The sequence below is a fragment of the Leopardus geoffroyi genome, chromosome D4 (assembly GCF_018350155.1).
Source record: "Leopardus geoffroyi isolate Oge1 chromosome D4, O.geoffroyi_Oge1_pat1.0, whole genome shotgun sequence".
NCBI classification, from domain to species: domain Eukaryota; kingdom Metazoa; phylum Chordata; class Mammalia; order Carnivora; family Felidae; genus Leopardus; species Leopardus geoffroyi.
Genome location: NC_059342.1, coordinates 55,898,965 through 55,913,485, shown reverse-complemented (window position 1 = coordinate 55,913,485; position 14,521 = coordinate 55,898,965). Strand labels below are relative to the sequence as shown.

The window sequence follows — 14,521 nt, the reverse complement described above, 5'->3', positions numbered from 1 at the left end:
GCCCAGAGTTGGCTTGGGTGGGATTTTCTCTCTCTCCCTCTCTCTCTGCCCCCAGCTCAGTCTCTCCCTATCAAAACAAATAATAAACGGAAGGAAGGAAGGAAGGAAGGAAGGAAGGAAGGAAGGAAGGAAGGAAGGAATCCAAACTTACACCAAAAGCTAAGATGTCACTAGAAAACGAAGCTTATGCACCAATATTTGGCCTGTCAGGAAAGTGTCATGCCCAATCAAGAGAATTTCCTTCTATAAAATTACTTGGAAAATGTGTATTCCTAAAATATAATTATATTAAAATAAAATAGCCTGGATACCCACAAAAATTATATGCCAGATACTAAGCTTACGTTAAATAACTAAAGTGTATTTTACGTTAGAGTCCAAAATCATTCTGGAAAATAAAATAAAGAAACTTAAATAAGGTCTCAAGTCTTCTATGCCAAACAAAAATGTATGTAAAATTTTATCTTTGGTTATTCAGGGGGAAAAAAATCCTAGCTCTAGTAAGTTTTCCAAAATAAAGATGTAAAAGGAAAACCAGTATCCCAAGAGTCCATCCTACTCTTAAGATTTTAGGAGTTGGGGCGCCTGGGGGGCGCAGTCGGTTAAGCGTCCGACTTCAGCCAGGTCACGATCTCGCGGTCCGTGAGTTCGAGCCCCGCGTCGGGCTCTGGGCTGACAGCTCAGAGCCTGGAGCCTGTTTCCGATTCTGTGTCTCCCTCTCTCTGCCCCTCCCCCGTTCATGCTCTGTCTCTCTCTGTCCCAAAAATAAAAAAAATAAATAAATAAATAAATAAAAAAGATTTTAGGAGTCCATTTTAGTAATCTACATAAATCGTTTTTGTAGCACTTTGAAAATATAACCTTCCATGTTAAAATAGCGATATTCTCAAGTGTCTTAAACTATCAGGCAGGGCAGGGATTGTAAACTAAACTTGGGCAGTGAGCCTAAAAAAAATTTAAATATAAACTGTCCTTCCTAGCTCAGCTTAGTTTTCGTAAGTATCCAAATATGTCAGCATAGGACAGATATTAATCTACCAAGAGATAAAATATACAAAGAAAAACTACAGTAGCAATTACAAATAATGATGATATCATTAACATTTTCAAACCAAGAATTTATAAAGGCTAATGGTTTTCAAAGTATTTGCAATACTGGTCCCAAATACAGGAAACATAACCCATAATGCATTTTTTTTTAATGTTTTTTATTTATTTTTGAGACAGAGAAAAACAGAGCATGAGCAGGGGAGGGGCAGAGAGAGAGGGAGACACAGAATCTGAAGCAGGCTCCAGGCTCTGAGCTGTCAGCACAGAGCCTGACGCGGGGCTTGAACTCACAGACTGTGAGATCATGACCTGAGCTGAAGTTGGACGCCTAACCACCTGAGCCACCCAGGCGCCCCCTATAATGCATTTTTAAAAGATATTAAACTCTTCTGTGAACTGAAATGTAAATAGACTATATTTATGACCTACAGATACTCATACTTGGGAGATCCCCATAAAAAGGCCCCAATTTGTCACCTAAGCTTGTTGAGACCCACTAATCAACCAGGTGCACTTATACACAATTTCCCATCTGCAGCTTCTTAGCAACTCCCTCTTAAAAATTAACCAAGGACTTAAAAAAAAAAAACAGAAATTTGAGGAAAACCTCCAAAGTGAATGATAAAATTAGAAGTAAAGAAAAAGTAAAAAGCAATTAGGAAAATAAAGACAAAGGCAAAGAACATAAAACGCCATAATATTTTCAGATAATTTTTATTGTAAAAATTATAAAAGGAAATAATAAGGACAGTAAATTATAAAAGGAAAAACTTGGAGAAAAAGAAAGCCTTCCAATTAATAATAAGATAACCACAGTTAGAAAAGCATATTGAATTATTTATGGGTAAAATGGAAATGGTATCTAAATATGTTTTAAGAAACTGGACAGAAAAAACAACATTGGCAAAATGTTAATCACTAAACTGGGTGATAGGTACATCAGAGTTCATTTTAAGATTCTCTCCACTTTTGTTTATCTTTACATTTTCCATAAATTTTTTTTTTTTTTTTAAATGGAAGGTGTCTGGGTGGCTCAGTCAGTTAAGTGTCCAACTCTCGATTTCAGCTCAGGTCATGGTCTCACAGTTCATGGGATCGAGCCCCACCTTGGGCTCCACACTGACAGCACAGAGCCTGCTTGGGATTCTTTCTCTACCTCTCTCTCTCTGCCTTTCCCCTGTTCATGCACACATGCTCTCTCTCCCTCAAATAATCTTAAAAAAAGAAGAAGAAATAAAATATACTGCTTAGGAGAAAATAAAAATATGAATAATACTTAAAGTACATAAAGTAAAATACATGTATACTGAATAACACACATTTTGTAGGAACAAGTACAAATTAAAAAGTACACACCAGAATGGCTGCCTAGGGCAGGAGGAGTGAAATGGAAGTGGGGTATAAAGATAGAAGCAAGTAACACAAGTGGTAGTTAGCATAAACCAATGACAAAAATGGGCTATAAACTGTGGATTATGATTAACTTAATCTTTTGCACCTAAGATACAAAAAGAAAATGTTAGTGGGTAGATGAAGGAATCAGAATAAATCGGAAAATAATCCAGAAATGGTGATAATACATAATAGAATTAAAATAGAAAAATTAGGGGCTCCTGGCTGGCTCAGAAGGGCATACGACTCCTGATCTAGGAGTGGTGAGATCAAGCCCCATGATGGGTGTAGAGATTACTTAAATAAATAAAAAAATTTAAAAATAGAATAATTAAAGACAAGACTTGCTTTGGAAGAATCCTTTCATATACCCAGAACAAGTCCTGGTAGTAAGACTTAAACACGGGCTGAAAATTTCTTTGAAGGCCTAGAAAACGGTTCCTACATAAATCATCTACTTAATATGGTTTCCCTTATTCCTGTGACAGCTGAGCCTTCCATCTTTCTCTCTGTTATTAATATTTTCTGTGATTAATACTTGGGGCACATGGGTGGCTCAGTCGGTTAAGTGTCTGACTCTGGATTCTGGCTCAGGTCATGATCTCACGGTTCCTGGGTTTGAGCCCCACATCAGGCTCTGCACTGGTAATGTGGACCCTGTTTGTGATTCTCTCTCCTTCTCCCCTCTCTGCCCCTCCCCTGATCTCTCTCTCAAAATAAATAAATAAACTTAAAAAAATACTTTATTAATACTTCATACATATTAATTTGGAGAATATGAGAAAATATAGATTTTCAAAGCAGAGAAAATAAAAATCACCAATAGAACAGTAAATATATCCACCCGCTCACCCCTATACTGACAGAGGCAAGGGTAAGGCCAGGAAGAGAAAAGTAGGACACCTGTCTTAGAAAGCAAAGAGATAGAGAACAGGTCTTCTCATACCCAGTACTCACTTGGCCCAAATTCACCAGATTGTGTCAAAGAAGCTGGCATCAACTAACCACACCTAAAATTGCTACCAATGCATGAAGTCCTAAGCAGCCAGATTTGTCGCATTTATATTATACTGAAGTGGACAAATGCCACCAGGTGGCACAAAACTGCAGCCAGGACCAGGTCAGAATTGGATCAAGCAGCTGGATCCCTATAACTTCAGGCCAGCCAGAAATAACACTAAGCTTATATTTTATGTGATTAAATTTTTTGAACTCCACCCTATCTCATTATGGTAGAGTTTTACTCACCACCAACCAGATAATCATCCTAAACATTCTGAAATATGACCATCCAGATTTAGATCACATTTTAACACTTTAATATACCATTATATTAAAATAAAATCAAACTACATCATTTATACCAATGTAATATATATGCATATAGTTTTATATCTGAATGCATACCATCATTAGCCATTGAATAAAATAATAAACTATGAATCCATACAAACATAAATAAATTGAAAGCTGAGTAGGAACTGAATGTTTATATAGCTTCAAAATAGTTTCCCACAAAATACTTATCCACTACAAAGGAGAAGAGTAACTTTATAGAAACCTGACATATCTTCTAAGTGACCAAAGTGAACATCCTCAATAACGAGACAAATCATAATCATATGCCACCTGAAATAAACATGAGGAAACATTACTAACTCAAATTGAGGGATATTCTACAAAATAGGTGTCCTGTAACCATCAAACCCATCAAGGGCATTAAAGTCTAGAAAAACACAAGAAATTATTAGAGTCTGAGACAGATTATAGGGACACAACTAAAAGCAAAAGCAACACATGATTCTGAATTCTTCTACTACAAAGAACAGTATTAAGAAAATTGGCAAAATTGAATGGGGCTTGAGGATTAGATGGTACTAATGCCTCAACATTAATTTCCTAATTGTTAATAGTTATATTGAGATTATACAGAATAATACTGTTTGTAGAAAATAAACTAAAATATTTAGAGAAATGGTGGGAAATTAGACACTGAGAACTTACTATCAAATGGTTCAGGAAGAAAGTTCTTGGAGCTTTTCTCCAAGTTTGCCATTGTTAAAAAAAAATTTTTAAGTGATTCTTATGAGTGCCTATCAAAGAATATTCATAAATACATTAGAATGGTTGCCTAAGAGGGGGGTGCCTGGGTGGCTCAGTCAGTTAAGCATCCAACTCTTTAGCTCAGGTCTTGATCTTACAGTCGTGAGTCCAAGCCGCATGTTGGGCCCTGTGCTGGCTCCATGCTGGGCCTGAAGCCTGCTTAAAAAAAAAAGAAAAAAAGAAAAAGGAAAAGGAAAAGGAAAAGGAAAAGGAAAAGGAAAAGGAAAAAGAAAAAGAAAAAGAAAAAGAAAAAGAAAAAGAAAAAGAAAAAAAGAATGGTTGCCTAAGGAAAAAGAGGGAAGGAGAAGTGAGAATGGGAATAAAAAGAAATGGCTGCATACAAACCTACCTACCAACTACCACCAAACAAACAAGAAAAGGTCTGGTATGGGCAAAATAATGATAAAGAGCCATGAACTGATGAGTATGATTATTAACACTAGGAACAACAACAAAAAACTGGTTTAAATAAATACTGGCAATATGTGACTGAGTCTGGGGGTAGAATTCACCTCAGGCATGGCTTTATGCTGAAAGTAAACATGGAGGCAACCAAAGACTCACTTACTCTTCACTTCTAAAACAGCTGAAAGAGACTGCTTTTGGGAGTAGGGATGGATACATATAAAACTATATATATTTTAATTATTTTTGTAAATGAAAATTAAATTTAATAAAAAGGAAAAAAGCAAGTGTCAAATCAGTAATATGACTGCAGTAAGAAATCTGGATTAGCAGGATTTGGAGGGACAGGGAAATTTTAAGAGGTTAAGAGTAAGCCAGAAGTCAGGAATCCAGATCAGCAAGTCAGTTCCGTCATCAGACACCAGGACTGAGAAGAAATTTGTTATTGCAAAGGGCATCTAAACCATGAGTTCTGTAGCTCATGACACCAGCTGCTATTAGAGCACAGCTGGTCTGGTATTATGAGATGAAGAGTAAATACAAGTGACTGAGAAATGAAGTAACTAATGCCACCCTCGTTACCAGTTTCCGATGTAATTGTCCTTGCAGCTATTGCCACTTTTCGACACCCACAGAATCAATGCATCCCTAACTCCCAGGAACAACCTCTGGGCTCCAACCTCTTTCCCCCAGCCCAAATGCCAGCATGTGCTCCATCTCTAATTCTGAAGTTCTTGTTCTAAAAGTATATTTCGTTTCTTCTTGCAACGGCCAATGTCTTTCTGAAGGCTATACTGTTCCAAATTCCAGCAGCAGGTGTCTATCTGATCCCCTCATGAGACAACATCCTGACAAACTGTCTTGTCTGAACATCCAACTATCCTGCCTTGGGAGGCTTGGGCAAAATACAATTAAGATAGACAGACTTAATAAGCTACAAAATCAGGAATACAGACTAATCTGCATAACCTTGGACTACTAAACGCCCTGTGAGCCTTAGTCTCCCCACATATATAGAACGGTCTAGTAATATACCGCATGGGATTGCTATAAGAAATAGTGCAGGGGGCGCCTGGGTGGCGCAGTCGGTTAAGCGTCCGACTTCAGCCAGGTCATGATATCGCGGTCCGTGAGTTCAAGCCCCGCGTCAGGCTCTGGGCTGATGGCTCAGAGCCTGGAGCCTGTTTCAGATTCTGTGTCTCCCTCTCTCTCTGCCCCTCCCCCATTCATGCTCTGTCTCTCTCTGTCCCAAAAATAAATAAACGTTGAAAAAAAAAAAAAAAAAAAGAAAAAAGAAATAGTGCAGTAGCAGCTCTCACTCAGTGAGTGCTTACTATGTGCCAGGCACTGTTCTAAATTCTTTACATGTTAATTCACTTAATTCTTTTTTTTTAATGTTTTTTATCTTTGAGAGGTGGAGAGGGGCAGAGAGAGGAGGGAACACAGGATCCAAAGGAGGTTCTGTGTGGACAGCAGTGAGCCTGATACGGGGTTCAAACTCACAAATGGTGAGATCATGACTGAGCTGAAGTAGTACACTCAACAGACTGAGCCACCCAAGAGCCCCTATTAATTCATTTAATTCTTAAAACAACCCTGTGAGGCAGGTATTGTCATCAAACTCCTTATTACAAAGAGGAAAATGAATAAAAAGAGTTTTAGAACCCTGCACAAGGTCATACAGCTAGTAATTAATGGAAGTCTGGATATTACATATATGTATATTCCCCTTAGCACAGGGCATGGCACATGTTAACCTCTTCATAAACAGTAGCTATAAAGGGTGCCTGGGTGGCTCAGTTGGCTAAGCATAAACAGTAACTGTCATTATCTTTGTTAATTCTCTGTTGAATTATACAATTTTCTCAGATTAAGACTCCTTAGCCAGGGAGGCGCCTGGGGGACTCAGTTGGTTAAGTGTCTGACTCTTGATTTCGGCTCAGATCATGGTCTGCACCAATAGCATGAAGCCTGCTTGGGATTCTCTCTCCCCCCACACCCCTCTGCCCCTCTCCTACTCATGCTCTCTCTCAAAATAAATAAATAAACTTAAAAAAAAAAATCCTATTTGAAATAGCAACAATAAAAAACAATTACTTAGCAATAAAATTGAATGTACAAGATTAATATGTAAAGAAAAAGGATGAGGATACTCTTTAAAGACAAGGAAAGTACACAGTAAGTTAAAAAAAGGGGTGCTGCAAGTTAAGCATGATACTGTGAAAACGGCATCTAGACACAGACATTACACCCTTCACAAAAATTAACTAAAAGTAGACCATAGACGTAATGCAAAACACAAAACCATAAACTAGAACATAACACAGGAGAAAAATCTAGATATCCTTGGATTTGGCAATAAATTTTTAGATATAATGCCAAAGGCCCAAAAGAAAGAATTGATAAGTTGGACTTAATTAAAATTAAAAAGAGTTCTGTGTAAGATGCTGACAAGAGAATGAGAAGACAAGCCATACACTGGGAGAAAATACTGGTGGAAGACACATGTAATAGGGCTGCCTGGCTGGGTCAGTTAGTGGAACATGTGACTTTTGATCTTGGAGCTGTGACTTCAAGCCCCACGTTGGGCATAGAAAATACATTAAAAAAAAAAAAAAAAGGCACATGGGATAAAAGACTACTCCAAAATATACAAAGAACTCTTAAAGCTCAATGATAAGAAAATAACATGATTTAAAAACAGGTAAAAGAGGGGCGCCTGGGTGGTTCAGTCGGTTAAGCATCCGACTTCAGCTCAGGTCACGATCTCACGGTCCGTGAGTTCGAGCCCCGCGTCGGGCTCTGGGCTGATGGCTCAGAGCCTGGAGCCTGCTTCCGGTTCTGTGTCTCCCTCTCTCTCTGCCCCTCCCCTGTTCATGCTCTGTCTCAAAAATAAATAAACGTTAAAAAAATTTAAAAAAAAAAAAAAAAAAAACAGGTAAAAGATCTGAACAGAACTCTAAGGACACACAGATAGCAAATAAACATATGAAAAGATTTCTCAACATTACACATCATTACAATTACAAATTAAAACAATGAAATTCCACTAACACCTATTAGAATGGTTAAGATCCAAAATACTGACAAAATCAAATGCTGACGAGGATGTGGAACAACTAGAACTCTTATTCATTGCTGGTGGGAATGTAAAATGATATAGCCACTGTGTTGGGCAGACTCTTACAATTAAACATACTCATACAATCTAGCAATCATGTTCTTTGGTATTTAAAACCCAAATCAGTTAAGGGGCCCCTGGGTGGCTCAGTCAGTTGGGCGTCCAACTTCAGCTCGGGTCCTATCTCATGGTGCATGAGTTCGAGGAGCCCCACGTCGGGCTCTGTGCTGGCAGCTTGGAGCCTGGAGCCTGCTTGGGATTCTGTGTCTCCCTCTCTCTCTGCCCTTCCACTGCTTGTACTCTATCTGTCTCTCTCTCAAAAATCAATAAAAAACAAACAAAAAACCCAAATCAGTTGAAAACTTATGTCCACACAAAAACCTGTATGTAAATATTAACAGCAGCCTTATTAATAACTGCCAAAATTTGAAGCAACCAAGATGTGCTTAGTTGGGTAAATGGAAGCAAACTATGGTATATCCAGACAATGTTTTATTACTGAATGCTAAAAAGAAATGAGCTATCAAGCCACTAAAAGTCATGGAGGATCTAAAATGTCTATTACTAAATAAGAGCCAATGTGAAAGGCTAAACACCAAATGATTCTAACTATATGGCATTCTGAAAAAGACAAAACAATAGAGATAGAAAAAAATCAGTGGTTGGGGGTGGGAGGGATGAACAGAAAACCACAAAGGATTTTCAGGACAGTGAAAATACTCTATATTAAGGATCATACATGTCATTACACATTTGTGAATGCACAATGCCAAGAGTGAGCCTGAATGTGAAATGGGACTGTAGGTGATTGTGAGGTGTCAATGTAGGTCCACCAACTATAACAAATGTACCACTATGGGAGAAGGTGGGAGAAACTGATAACGGGGAAGGCTATGCAACTCATGGGGTCAGTTGTATATGGGAAATCTCTGTACCTTCCTCCCAATTTTGCTGTGAACCTTAAACTGTTCTAAAAAAAAAAAGTCTTAAAAAAAAAAAAGTACAGGGACACCTGGGTGGCTCAGTCAGTTAAGCATCTGACTCTGGAGTTCGGCGAAGGTCATGATCTTACGGTTCATGAGATGGAGCTCTGTGTAGCATGGAGCTCACTTGGGATTCTCTCTCTCCCTCTCTCTTCACCCCTTCTCCACTGGCTGGCACACACACATGCTCTCGCTCTCTCTCTCTCTCTCTCAAAATAAATAAAATTTTAAAAAAATACAATTTACAAAAGAAAAAGAAAAGAAAACCAAATAAATAAGAGGTCTGAAAGATATATAAAAGAAGCTCTGACTAAATGAAAGGTCATAGAAAGATTTTAATATTGTCAAGATGTCAACTCTTTCCAAATTAACTGTTAAATGTAATGCAATGACTAAAAACAAACAAACAAAAGGTACTAAACAAATTTTGGGGAGACCCACCCAATTTGATCCAAAGGTTTCTACAAAAATAAGGAAGAACAGCCATGAAATTTCTCAGGACAAACAAAAATAATGAGTGGAAAATAACATTAATAGACATTAAAAATGTATTCTAAGCCAAAATAAATTGAAGTAGGTAGAGATTAATGAACAAACAGAAACAGACCCAAGTAAATGGGAATTTGGATTATGATAAAGGTTGCATTACAACCAGTAGAAAAGAATAGATTATTCAGACTAACTTTTTGCTGTAAGTGCCCTTTTATACCTTATGAGTTTTGTACCATGTTAACTTTTTTTAGTATTATAGATTGAAGTCATAGCTCCTATTTTTGCTCATCCTCAGACCCACTAAAAGTTAAAATATAGGATTTTTTTTTTAAAGCATACACCCACAAGGACAAAGACAATGCCCAAAGAGACAAAGCAACTAAATTTTGGACAGTAGAAAACAGATGGAAAAGAAACAAATTATTCCAACTGGCCAGAGAAAGCTGTCTTAAACTGGCAGTGGAAAAACAGAGAACCAACATTATACATACAACGACCTCCCCTCCCCCAAATCTTGAAAACTGGAAGCATCAAGTAGCTCTGGAAGTGGGAATAGAAGAGAGCTAAGAGAAGGAAGGCTGCCTGAATGTTTCTTTATAAAGCAGTCAGCTTCTCAAATCCCCTCCCTGACTTATGCAGCTGGATGCTCTTGCCAGAAGACAGATGCTTTATTCTCTGGAGAAGGTCAAAGTCTTTGAGTTGGGTAACATCAGGCTCAGTGTAGGGCTGTAACTCCATGCTGCAATCAGGCAAACAGTGGGCAGTAAGTAAAAGATAATATGCTATAAGCTGACAACCCTAGTCATCTTCCTCAGGTGGCTCACAGAAAGTTGGTAGTCTCTTACTCTCCAGACAGAAAACCGTTAAGGGCCTCCACTGAGGAAACTCACAGGCCCAAAAGAAAGGCCTAAAGATAGTGACATTAAGAGGTTCCATTAGAAAAAGGCTAGCCAGATCATATGTTAAAAGTTGCCTGCCATCCATGCACTCAGAACTTGGCCAGCTTTTTGGTCACTCAGATATTAAATAGGAGACAATTCTCCTTCCAAGTAGGATACAGTAGGTCACAGACCAATGTTCTCACTACAATGGTGCAAAGTGGCAGGGAGTGAGGGCAGTTTGCAAAAATCACATTTTTGGAAAGAATATGGAAACTGACAAAAGTAACAGGACCTATTTGAACTAAAATTTCAGAAAGAGGAAAGTCTTTCTTTTATAAGCCAGAAACAGATGGCCATTTTATTCATTTTATTTTTCAGTGGTAGAGGGCATTTTGCCAATTGAGCAGGGGGAGGGGAGTGCTGAAAAAGGAGACTGGGCATTGGTAGGGGGACTCTAAGAGAAAGAGAAATCAGTTTTTGGTGGTCACACAGGGTTGGAATGAAGGACAAGTACTTAAAACACATGGACAATTTTCCCCTGGCTCTAGGGCATAGACACAAAAACACAATCTCCCTTCAGATTTTATAACTGCATGGTGTCAGAGGTTTTATAAAAAGCTAACTCAGAACTTCTGAAGGACAGAATTCCATCTCCTGTAGTCATCCAAAGCTGAGAAGACATAAATTCACCTCTCTCAAAGAAAAGTCCAGAGGAGCATACCAGAAACACTAGGGCAACCAGAGATGAACTAAGTCTTACTAAACTGTAACCCAAGCCCCAGTCTAAATTAATCCTTGCCTGGTTTGAAAGGAACAGCCTGACAACCTATCTTCCTAACAGAGGGAAAGGGGAAAGCACCTTTGGATAAAGATTACCTCTGCGTCTCTATGGTTCTTTTATATGCATTCTCCAACATATAATAAAAAACTGACATATAGAGAGGCAGAATAATGACTGACAATCAAGAGAGGAAAAAGGTATAGAAACAAATCCACAGATGACCCAAGTATTCGAGTTAGTAGCCAAGGTCTTTAAAATGCCACCGATTAGTATTTTAAAAGAAAATAGAGAAAAAGATGTGAATTAATTTTTAAAATAAACTTCACCAAATAACTTGAATCTAGTTTAAAAAGTCTAAACCTGAAATAGAGTATCTAGAACTGGGGACTCACTGGGTAGATTTAACTGCAGATTTGGAACAGCATCAAACAGGATTAGTGAACTCAAATTCAGGTCAATAAAATGTTCACAGTGAAGCACAGAACAGGAAAAAAAAAAAAAAAAAAAAGGACAGAACAGAGTGTAGGAGATAGGTAGGACCTAATTATAAAAGGTCTAATCTATAAATGGAGATGAGACAGAACAAGGTAAAGGCAATATACAAAGACATAATGGCTAAGAATTTTCCAAAACTGATGAATTACACACAAATTTAAGAAGCTCAGTGAACTGGGGTACCTGGGTAGCTCAGCCAATTTAGCGCCAGACTCTTTAAATGTTTTTTTTTTTTTTTGAGAGAGAGAGAGCGAGCGCACGAGTGGGGAGGTGCAGAGAGAGAGAGAGCGACAGAGGATGTGAAGTGGAATCCACACTGATAGCAGAGAGCCTAATGCAGGGCTTGAACTTGCAAACCATGAGATCATGATCTGAGCCACCCAGGGACCCCTTGATTTGGGCTCAGGTCATGATCTTATGGTTCGTGGGTTCAAGCCCTGCATTGGGCTCCGTGTTGACGGTGCAGAGCTTGCTTGGGATTCTCTCTCTCTCTCTGTCCCTCCCCCATTCATGCACGTGCACTTGTGCTCTCTCTCTCAAAACAAATAAACTTAAAAAAAAAAAGCTCAGTGAACCAAAAGCAGGATAAATGCCAAGAAAACCACATCTAAGCACACCATAAAATGTTGAAAACAAAGAGAGAATCTTAAAAGTAGCCAGAAGAAAAAAAGATATTATCTTAAAGTGGCAATAATAGTACTGATAGCTGACTTGTCAAAAGGAATTCAGGAAGCGAATACATATACAATGGAATATTATTCAGCCATAAAAGAAAATCCTGCTGTTTGGGAGAAGATGGATGAACACTGAGGGCATTATGCTAAGTAAAGTTAAGTCAGACAGAGAAATACAAATACTGTATTATCTCACTTAGTTGTGGAATCTAAAAAAGCCAAAGTCACAGAAACAGAGAGTTGATTGATTGGTGGTTGCCAGGGCTTTGGGATGGGGGCGAGAGTGGGGGTGGGGATGGGGATGTTGGTCAAAGGGTACAAACTTCCAGTTGTAAGATGAGTAAATTCTAGGGATTAAATGTATAGCATGGGGGCTATAGTTAACAACAATGTACTTGAAAGCTGCTAAGGGAGTGGATCATAAACGTTCTCACCACCATAACAACAAAAACCTGGTAATTATGAGAGATAAAGGATATGTTAACTAACCACGTTGTGGTAATCATTTTGCAATATAATTGCACTGCACACCCTAAACTTTTACGTAACTTAAAGTTATATGTCAATTTTATCTCAATAAAGCTAGGGGAAAAAAGAAATTAAGGAAGCCAGAAAACAAGAAAATGATTTTGCAATACTGAAAGCTTCTTCTCTGGCCCACCCCCCCCCCCCCAAAAAGCTACAATTCTACACTCAGAAAAAAAAAAAAAAAAAAAAAACTTCAAAAAATAAAGATGTTTTCAGGCAAACGAAAGCTGAGATAAATTGTTGCCAGCAAATTTGCACTACATCATTTATTGAAAGCAAGTTCCTCATGCTGAAGGAAAACATCTAAGATAAAAGTACCACTGCAGGGGCACCTGGATGGATCAGTCAGTTGAGCATCCAACTCTTGATTTTGGCTCAGGTCATGATCTCATGGTTCATGGGATCAAACCTGGTGTCAGGCTCTGCGCTGACAGCATGGAGCCTGCTTGGGATTTTCTCTCTCCCTCTCTCTCTGACCCTGCCCCATTCGCACTCTCTCTCTCTCTCTCTTTCAAAATAAATAAGTAAACAAAAAAACAAAAAAAGTACCCTGCAAGAACTGATGAAAAACAGATGAAAGGGAAATATGTGGTTAAATACAAAGAATATTTGCGATGCCTAAAAACACATAAAATTCAAATTTCACTTTTTCTTCTGGGCCACCGATATGCCATCCAGACTGAGGAAGACCCAGAAACTTCGGGGCCACGTGAGCCAGGGCCACGTGAGCCACGGCCACCGCTGCATCGGCAAGCACTGGAAGCACCCAGGAGGCCGGGGTAATGCTGGTGGCATGCATCACCACAGGATCAACTTTGACAAATATCATCCAGGTTACTTTGAAAAAGTTGGTATGAGACATTACCACTTAAAAAGGAACTAGAGCTTCTGCCCAACTGTCAACCTTGATAAACTGTGGACCTTGGTTAGTGAGCAGAAACAGGTCAACGCTGCCAAAAATAAGACTGGAGCTGCTCCTATCATTGATGTGGTGCAATCGGGCTACTACAAAGTTTTGGGAAAGGGAAAGCTCCCCAAACAGCCTGTCATCGTGAAGGCCAAATTCTTCAGTAGAAGAGGTGGGGAGAAGATTAAGAGTGTGGGGGGAGCCTGTGTCCCGGTAGCCTGAAGCCTGAAACCACATGGAGAGAGGTTCATTAAATACTAACAACTACTTTTCAAATAAAAAAAAAAAAAAAAAAATTCAAATTTCAATATCCATAAAATAAAGTTTTATGGGAACACCATCACACTCATTTTTTTATGATTGGCTTGGCTGTTCTAATGCTGCAATGCAGAGTTGAGCAGCTGCAATAGAGACTATGTGGTGCCCTCTCACACTGCTGCATCACGGTGCACTATAAATTGCAGTGATGTAGTTGTATCTGACAGCATGGAGTGTCACACATACTGCTGTACATGACATTTTAATTTTATTTATGAGTGCATAACCCATCATGTCAAAACAAGAAAGTGCACTTTAAATGTCACACATCAAGGCACAGTGGAGTATGTTTTGTCATCAAATTAGATGGCAAAGCATTGTCTTTATTATGTAATGACACTATAACTATGCTAAAAGAATACAACATATAGAGACATTACCAGATTGTACT

At 38.6% G+C, this 14,521-nt stretch overlaps 1 protein-coding gene and 1 pseudogene across 1 annotated transcript in view; one reads left to right on the top strand and one right to left on the bottom strand.

Moving 5' to 3' along the window:
* UBE2R2 (ubiquitin conjugating enzyme E2 R2) overlaps positions 1–14,521 on the bottom strand; it is a 119,905-nt gene that overhangs the window by 69,786 nt on the left and 35,598 nt on the right. The gene's annotated exons all lie outside the window — the stretch shown is intronic.
* Positions 13,375–14,088, top strand: LOC123592613 (annotated as a pseudogene).